Here is a 7500-nt window from a genome sequence, read left to right as displayed (position 1 = left end):
GGTCCAGCCGGTCCCGGTCCCGGGAACCTGCTCCCGGGGCCAGCCGGAGCCACGCCCCCTCCTCTGACGCTTCCAGCTGCCGCCTCCCCTCCCACCCCCCAAACTCACACTGGCCCTCGCCGGCCCGCCCACCCGCCTACCTGCTTGCCCGCCGCCGCTGGGTGGCGTGCCGGACACTCGCACACAGGTACACAGACAGGGACACAGGGACACAGGCACTCAGGCACACAGGGACACAGGGACACAAGGACACAGGGACACAGGCACTCAGGCACTCAGGCACTCAGGGACACAGGGACACAGGGACACAGGCACTCAGGCACTCAGGGACACAGGGACACAGGGACACAGGGACACAGGCACTCAGGCACACAGGGACACAGGTGGCGGGCCGGAGGCCTCTCTCCACTGTGTGGCAGGGGTCCAAGAGCCACCCCAGCCCAACCCAGAGGGTCTTTTGCACCTCTCTAGAGGCCACCCAGAGACCCCAGGCCGCAGCAGAAGCCTCCCCCGCATGCTCTGCAGGCTTCCGACCCACCCCAGGCCGCACCAGAAGCCTCCCCCGCAAGCTCTGCAGGCTTCCGACCCACCCCTGGCCGCAGCAGAAGCCTCTCCCGCACGCTCTGCAGGCTTCCGACCCACCCCAGGCCGCAGCAGAAGCCTCTCCCGCACGCTCTGCAGGCTTCTCAGCCACCCCAGGCCGCAGCAGAAGCCTCTCCCGCACGCTCTGCAGGCTTCTCAGCCACCCCAGGCCGCACCAGAAGCCTCTCCCGCACGCTCTGCAGGCTTCTCAGCCACCCCAGGCCGCACCAGAAGCCTCCCCCGCACGCTCTGCAGGCTTCTCAGCCACCCCAGGCCGCAGCAGAAGCCTCCCCCGCATGCTCTGCAGGCTTCCGACCCACAACAGGCCGCACCAGAAGCCTCCCCCGCAAGCTCTGCAGGCTTCCGACCCACCCCAGGCCGCAGCAGAAGCCTCTCCCGCACGCTCTGCAGGCTTCCGACCCACCCCAGGCCGCAGCAGAAGCCTCTCCCGCACGCTCTGCAGGCTTCTCAGCCACCCCAGGCCGCAGCAGAAGCCTCTCCCGCACGCTCTGCAGGCTTCTCAGCCACCCCAGGCCGCAGCAGAAGCCTCTCCCGCACGCTCTGCAGGCTTCTCAGCCACCCCAGGCCGCACCAGAAGCCTCTCCCGCACGCTCTTCAGGCTTCTCAGCCACCCCAGGCCGCACCAGAAGCCTCCCCCGCACGCTCTGCAGGCTTCTCAGCCACCCCAGGCCGCACCAGAAGCCTCCCCCGCACGCTCTTCAGGCTTCTCAGCCACCCCAGGCCGCAGCAGAAGCCTCCCCCGCACGCTCTGCAGGCTTCTCAGCCACCCCAGGCCGCACCAGAAGCCTCTCCCGCACGCTCTTCAGGCTTCTCAGCCACCCCAGGCCGCAGCAGAAGCCTCCCCCGCACGCTCTGCAGGCTTCTCAGCCACCCCAGGCCGCACCAGAAGCCTCCCCCGCACGCTCTGCAGGCTTCCCACCCACCCCAGGCCGCAGCAGAAGCCTCTCCCGCACGCCCTGCAGGCTTCTCAGCCACCCCAGGCCGCAGCAGAAGCCTCTCCCGCACGCTCTGCAGGCTTCTCAGCCACCCCAGGCCGCAGCAGAAGCCTCTCCCGCACGCTCTGCAGGCTTCTCAGCCACCCCAGGCCGCAGCAGAAGCCTCTCCCGCACGCTCTGCAGGCTTCTCAGCCACCCCAGGCCGCACCAGAAGCCTCTCCCGCACGCTCTGCAGGCTTCTCAGCCACCCCAGGCCGCAGCAGAAGCCTCTCCCGCACGCTCTGCAGGCTTCTCAGCCACCCCAGGCCGCAGCAGAAGCCTCTCCCGCACGCTCTGCAGGCTTCTCAGCCACCCCAGGCCCCAACAGAAGCCTCTCCCGCACGCTCTGCAGGCTTCCGACCCACCCCAGGCCGCACCAGAAGCCTCCCCCGCACGCTCTGTAGGCTTCTGACCCACCCCAGGCCCCAACAGAAGCCTCCCCCGCACGCTCTGCAGGCTTCTCAGCCACCCCAGGCCGCAGCAGAAGCCTCTCCCGCACGCTCTGCAGGCTTCTCAGCCACCCCAGGCCGCACCAGAAGCCTCTCCCGCACGCTCTGCAGGCTTCTCAGCCACCCCAGGCCGCAGCAGAAGCCTCTCCCGCACGCTCTGCAGGCTTCCGACCCACCCCAGGCCGCACCAGAAGCCTCCCCCGCACGCTCTGCAGGCTTCTCCGCCACCACAGGCCGCACCAGAGGATCTTTTGCACCTCTCTGGACGCCACCCAGAGACTCCAGGCCGCACCAGAGGCCCCCCCCCCCAACCATTTACAGGCTGCAGTGCCAGCCTAGGCCCCGCTGGCAGCCTCCCTTGTCTGCTTTGGAAGGCCTCCCATCCACTCCAGACCTGCCTGGAGGCCTCCCTCGACTGCTCCCGGGGCCCTCGAAGCCACCCTAGGCCTTTCTGGAGGACCTGCTCGACCGCTCGGGCGGCTTCTGACGCACCCTCGGCCATCCGGCGCCCAGCAGCTCCCAGGGCCAGGCACCGGCCTCCCCCTCCGGCCGCCCCTGGGGCCGGGGGTGGCTCGGACTCGGCGCCCCCAACGTGTCGTCCCGTCCCCCCCCGCCCCGCACCGCCGAACATTCGCTGCAGCCGAGGGCTTGCCGCTCGACGCCTACCCCACCCGCCCAGCCCCCCGCTGCGGCCCGGCGCTGCCCCGGCCGCTGCGCCCTGCCTCTCATCGCTCCCCCCACCCGGCAACCGGCCGCCGGGCACGGCAAGTCCCAGGGCAGGGAACAGGTGCTGCCGGGACCCCGTGCTGGCTGCCGGCTTCCCGGGGCTGCCCCGGGCACGGACAGGTCGCCCCCCCCGCCCCGGCGAATGTTCACCGAACCGGCTGCCGGCTGCCTTCGAGCACCCCCCGCCCCCCGCCACTATCGTCCCCCCCGCCCCCCCTCCGCCTCCGCTGCCGCTTCTCCCCGCACCGCCTCCACTGCCTCCCCCCGCCGCCGGCGAACGAGTCGGCGGATCCGTAGGGTGCCGGGAGCCCGAACGGCGAGCGGCTCCGGCTGCTGCCGGGACCGCGGGGATTCGAGCCGGTCCGGCCGCGGCCGGGACCCCGTGCCGGAAGCCGGCATCCCCGGACAGCCCCGGGACGGCCCCGGTCGCCGGCCGGGTGACGTTCACCGAAGCGGCTGCCGGCTGTCTTCGAGCCCCCCCCCCTCCGCCTCCGCTGCCGCTTCTGCCCGCACCCCCTCCACTGCCTCCCCCCGCCGCCGGCGAACGAGTCGGCGGATCCGTAGGGTGCCGGGAGCCCGAACGGCGAGCGGCTCCGGCTGCTGCCGGGACCGCGGGGATTCGAGCCGGTCCGGCCGCGGCCGGGACCCCGTGCCGGAAGCCGGCATCCCGGGACGGCCCCGGGACGGCCCCGGTCGCCGGCCGGGTGACGTTCAGCGAAGCGGCTGCCGCCAGTCTTTGGGCCTCCCCCGTGCCGGGGCCGCGGGGATTCGAGCCGGTCCGGCCGCGGCCGGGATCCCGGGCCGGACGATGGCTTCCCGGGCCGGTCCCGGTCGCCTCCCGGGTGACGTTCACCGAAGCGGCTGCCGGCTGTCTTCGAGCCCCCCCCCCCCCCTCCGCCTCCGCTGCCGCTTCTGCCCGCACCCCCTCCACTGCCTCCCCCCGCCGCCGGCGAACGAGTCGCCGGATCTGTAGGGTGCCGGGAGCCCGAACGGCGAGCGGCTCCGGCTGCTGCCGGGACCGCGGGGATTCGAGCCGCTCCGGCCGCGGCCGGGACCCCGTGCCGGAAGCCGGCATCCCCGGACAGCCCCGGGACGGCCCCGGTCGCCCGCCGGGTGACGTTCACCGAAGCGGCTGCCGGCTGTCTTCGAGCCCCCCCCCCCTCCGCCTCCGCTGCCGCTTCTGCCCGCACCCCCTCCACTGCCTCCCCCCGCCGCCGGCGAACGAGTCGGCGGATCCGTAGGGTGCCGGGAGCCCGAACGGCGAGCGGCTCCGGCTGCTGCCGGGACCGCGGGGATTCGAGCCGGTCCGGCCGCGGCCGGGACCCCGTGCCGGAAGCCGGCATCCCGGGACGGCCCCGGGACGGCCCCGGTCGCCGGCCGGGTGACGTTCAGCGAAGCGGCTGCCGCCAGTCTTTGGGCCTCCCCCTTGCCGGGGCCGCGGGGATTCGAGCCGGTCCGGCCGCGGCCGGGATCCCGGGCCGGACGATGGCTTCCCGGGCCGGTCCCGGTCGCCTCCCGGGTGACGTTCACCGAAGCGGCTGCCGGCTGTCTTCGAGCCCCCCCCCCCCCTCCGCCTCCGCTGCCGCTTCTCCCCGCACCCCCTCCACTGCCTCCCCCCGCCGCCGGCGAACGAGTCGCCGGATCTGTAGGGTGCCGGGAGCCCGAACGGCGAGCGGCTCCGGCTGCTGCCGGGACCGCGGGGATTCGAGCCGGTCCGGCCGCGGCCGGGACCCCGTGCCGGAAGCCGGCATCCCCGGACAGCCCCGGGACGGCCCCGGTCGCCGGCCGGGTGACGTTCACCAAAGCGGCTGCCGGCTGTCTTCGAGCCCCCCCCCCCCTCCGCCTCCGCTGCCGCTTCTGCCCGCACCCCCTCCACTGCCTCCCCCCGCCGCCGGCGAACGAGTCGGCGGATCCATACCGTCCCGAGAGCCCGAGGCGGCGGCACCCAGTGCGGGTCCGGCCGAGGCCGGGACCCCGTGCCTGTCGCAGGCTTCCCGGGACGGCCCCGGAACGGCCGCGGTCGCCGGCCGGGTGACGTTCTCCGAAGCGGCTGCCGGCTGTCTTCGAGCCCCCCCCCCCCCTCCGCCTCCGCTGCCGCTTCTGCCCGCACCTCCTTCACTGCCTCCCCCCGCCGCCGGCGAACGAGTCGGCGGATCCGTAGGGTGCCGGGAGCCCGAACGGCGAGCGGCTCCGGCTGCTGCCGGGACCGCGGGGATTCGAGCCGGTCCGGCCGCGGCCGGGACCCCGTGCCGGAAGCCGGCATCCCGGGACGGCCCCGGGACGGCCCCGGTCGCCGGCCGGGTGACGTTCAGCGGAGCGGCTGCCGCCAGTCTTTGGGCCTCCCCCGTGCCGGGGCCGCGGGGCTTCGAGCCGGTCCGGCCGCGGCCGGGATCCGGGGCCGGACGATGGCTTCCCGGGCCGGTCCCGGTCGCCTCCCGGGTGACGTTCACCGAAGCGGCTGACGGCTGTCTTCGAGCCCCCCCCCCCCCCTCCGCCTCCGCGGCCGCTTCTGCCCGCACCCCCTCCACTGCCTCCCCCCGCCGCCCGCGAACGAGTCGCCGGATCTGTAGGGTGCCGGGAGCCCGAACGGCGAGCGGCTCCGGCTGCTGCCGGGACCGCGGGGATTCGAGCCGGTCCGGCCGCGGCCGGGACCCCGTGCCGGAAGCCGGCATCCCCGGACAGCCCCGGGACGGCCCCGGTCGCCGGCCGGGTGACGTTCACCAAAGCGGCTGCCGGCTGTCTTCGAGCCCCCCCCCCCTCCGCCTCCGCTGCCGCTTCTCCCCGCACCCCCTCCACTGCCTCCCCCCGCCGCCGGCGAACGAGTCGGCGGATCCATACCGTCCCGAGAGCCCGAGGCGGCGGCACCCAGTGCGGGTCCGGCCGAGGCCGGGACCCCGTGCCTGTCGCAGGCTTCCCGGGACGGCCCCGGAACGGCCGCGGTCGCCGGCCGGGTGACGTTCTCCGAAGCGGCTGCCGGCTGTCTTCGAGCCCCCCCCCCCCCTCCGCCTCCGCTGCCGCTTCTGCCCGCACCTCCTTCACTGCCTCCCCCCGCCGCCGGCGAACGAGTCGCCGGATCCGTAGGGTGCCGGGAGCCCGAACGGCGAGCGGCTCCGGCTGCTGCCGGGACCGCGGGGATTCGAGCCGCTCCGGCCGCGGCCGGGACCCAGTGCCGGATGCCGGCATCCCGGGACGGCCCCGGGACGGCCCCGGTCGCCGGCCGGGTGACGTTCAGCGAAGCGGCTGCCGCCAGTCTTTGGGCCTCCCCCGTGCCGGGGCCGCGGGGCTTCGAGTCGGTCCGGCCGCGGCTGGGACCCCGTGCCTGTCGCAGGCTTCCCGGGACGGCCCCGGAACGGCCGCGGTCGCCGGCCGGGTGACGTTCACCGAGGCGACTGCCGGCTGTCTTCGAGCCCCCCCCCCCCCCTGCCGGAGCCGCGGGGATACGAGCCGGTCCGGCCGCGGCCGGGACCCCCGTGCCGGAAGCCGGCATCCCGGGACGGCCCCGGGACGGCCCCGATCGCCTCCTGGGTGACGTTCACCGAAGCGGCTGCCGGCTGTCTTCGAGCCCCCCCCCCCTCCGCCTCCGCTGCCGCTTCTCCCCGCACCCCCTCCACTGCCTCCCCCCGCCGCCCGCGAACGAGTCGCCGGATCTGTAGGGGGCCGGGAGCCCGAGGCGGCGAGCGGCTCCGGCTGCTGCCGGGACCGCGAGGCTTCGAGCCGGTCCGGCCGCGGCCGGGATCTCGTGCCGAACGTCGTCTTCCCGGGACGGTCCCGGGAGGGCCCCAGTCTCCTCCCGGGTGACGTTCACCGAAGCGGCTGCCGGCTGTCTTCGAGCCCCCACCCCTGCCGTGGCCGCGGGGATTCGCCCCGGTCCGGCAGCTGACGGTTCCCTGTGTCGGACGCCGGCTTCCCGGGACTGCCCCGGGACAGCCCCGGTCGCCTCCCGGGTGACGTTCACCGAAGCTGCTGCCGCCTGTCTTTGTCCCCCCCCCCCCGTGCTCTCCCTCAGGCGGGAGGTAGACGTGCTCTCCCTCGGCGAGTAGACGTGCTCTCCCTCGGCGAGTAGACGTGCTCTCCCTCGGCGAGTAGACGTGCTCTCCCTGGGCGAGTAGACGTGCTCTCCCTGGGCGAGTAGACGTGCTCTCCCTGGGCGAGTAGACGTGCTCTCCCTGGGCGAGTAGACGTGCTCTCCCTGGGCGAGTAGACGTGCTCTCCCTCGGCGAGTAGACGTGCTCTCCCTGGGCGAGTAGACGTGCTCTCCCTCGGCGAGTAGACGTGCTCTCCCTGGGCGAGTAGACGTGCTCTCCCTGGGCGAGTAGACGTGCTCTCCCTGGGCGAGTAGACGTGCTCTCCCTGGGCGAGTAGACGTGCTCTCCCTCGGCGAGTAGACGTGCTCTCCCTCGGCGAGTAGACGTGCTCTCCCTCGGCGAGTAGACGTGCTCTCCCTCGGCGAGTAGACGTGCTCTCCCTCGGCGAGTAGACGTGCTCTCCGCGGAGATCGCGCTTGTCGCCAAGGGGTCGCTGTTGCGCTCTGCCTCCGCCTACGTCATCGTACAAGCCGGCGTGATTTCTGCGACCTGCCGCTGGGCGGAGGTCGGCTGGTTGTGCGCTCGCGGAGCTGACGGCCCTCCAGTTCCGTATATGAGGGAACGAGTGACGCCGAGCACTCCCAGGGCAGCGCTGCCGAGCGGCTGCTCCAAGCCACCCGCCAGGCGGCTGGGCAGGGGTCCGTCTGGCTTCTCGGTGGCTTT

This window comes from Melanerpes formicivorus, unplaced genomic scaffold (assembly GCF_026170545.1).
Source record: "Melanerpes formicivorus ecotype bairdi unplaced genomic scaffold, bMelFor1.0.p_v2 SCAF_506, whole genome shotgun sequence".
Classification (NCBI taxonomy): Eukaryota; Metazoa; Chordata; class Aves; order Piciformes; family Picidae; genus Melanerpes; species Melanerpes formicivorus.
Note: the sequence above shows the minus strand (reverse complement) of the source record.